This window comes from Ursus maritimus, unplaced genomic scaffold, assembly GCF_017311325.1.
Source record: "Ursus maritimus isolate PB19 unplaced genomic scaffold, ASM1731132v1 scaffold_9, whole genome shotgun sequence".
Classification (NCBI taxonomy): Eukaryota; Metazoa; Chordata; class Mammalia; order Carnivora; family Ursidae; genus Ursus; species Ursus maritimus.
In genome coordinates, this window is record NW_024427107.1 from 24,422,909 (window position 1) to 24,424,652 (window position 1,744).

Sequence of the window (1,744 nt, forward strand, 5' to 3'; positions counted from 1 at the left end):
TTTGTGAGGAATAAAATATATATGTGACCTGTAATTAATGTGTGTGTGTGTAGATATATATACACATATGTGTGTATGTATATGTACATGCGCAAACATATAACAGATGATGTAACACAGACAATATTGTGATTCAGTAGTTAGCTTGAGGGGAATTTAAAAATATACTATTTTGAAATATGTTTGAGGTGGTGGGACATCTTCAGCACCCATTTCTGTAATACCTACAAAATGAGAGTTTGCAAAATAACACTCAGTGATATCTGGACATAATAATTTAATTAAGCAACCAAGGATTTCATTCTGGAGGTGTTTTGTCTTATTTGGGTTCACCAAAGGATATGCTCAACTTATGGAAGGTTCAAGTCATGCCTTTTGCTTCATCTCTTTTATTGAATTAGTAATCATGGGTTGAGTGGTTACTATGTGTAAGGCACTCTGCTAGTTGTGTTCTGATAATGCCAAGATAATGAGATACGGTTCCTGCCTTCAAGAAGCTCACAAAAATATTCAGGAAATAATGCAGTTTAAGATTTTGCTGCAAAATTACAGTTTTTTGACAAATTGGTTTTAATGTAAGTTTGAGGAAATGGCTGCCATAATGGCCCCTTATAGGTGAAATAGGTGATGAGGACACTGGGTAACACGTAAGGCTTCTGGTTAGCATGAAAATGTAGGGACACCACTTGGAACTAAGAGAAGCCGAAAAGAATTAACTGCCCAGGGATTACTGTATTAGAGTAAATAGTTGTGAGTCTGGTAAGCAGAAAGCAAGACACTAAAAAAACCTGACAAGGCCCAGGAGAATTAAGATTTAGGAGACAGGTATGAAGAGCCATAGAAATAGGGTTACCGCACAAAAAATTACAGGGGAGAGCTTCAGAAGGGTCTATCCTGAGAGTCTAGTATATCTTGAGGCCTGGCAACAGAGGGTAAAGGATGCCAGAAAGAGACACGTGAGATGTTGAGGACACTTCCGTCTCTTCCCACCATTATTTGGTGAGCGTCCACCCAATCATCATCATGAGCCTCTGAGCATCGCATTAAAGATCGTGCGTGCACACCGCAGGTAGGGTTTGGCAAAGTGGCCTTCTTCAGATGATCTGCTAAGGACTAATTAGCAAATCTTATTTCCATGTCTACGTAGGAGAATAATCTTCAGTTTTCCATTAAGTTTGATTGTGGAAGTCAAATCAAAGTCACTATGAAAATTTCACTCGTGTGATTTTGGAAATGCAACGTTTCCTCCTTCGGGAAATTGCTATTAGAGAGGAAAAGTCAACATCTGGGTCAAGACACTTATATTATGTTTTGTGTTTGCGTGTGAGTGAGAGAGAGAGAGAGAATGAAAGAGAGTGTCCACAAGTTATGTAATGCTTCCATAGAGTTACAGAATAAGCAAACAGGGTTAGTTCCAGAGTGCAAATAACAGAAGGAAGCTACTTGTTTAAAATTCTCTACACATTTGCAGTTTCTTAGGGTGGATACACTGAAAGATGACAGTTAATTAAATCCAGTCAATGAGGGAAAAATCTACCATCTGGAGTTTAGGTTGACATGATGACAAACAATTGGACTGATTCCTTTTACAAACTGAATATGGTGACCAAATGTTTTGGTATCATACTACTCTGCTTTTGTGGGCACATAAATAGACTGTATAAAAAAATAAGTATTTGGGGGGACTAAACTGGAGAACAGCAGTCATTGTAAGATCCGGGCCCCAGTCTTTTATCTAACTGTG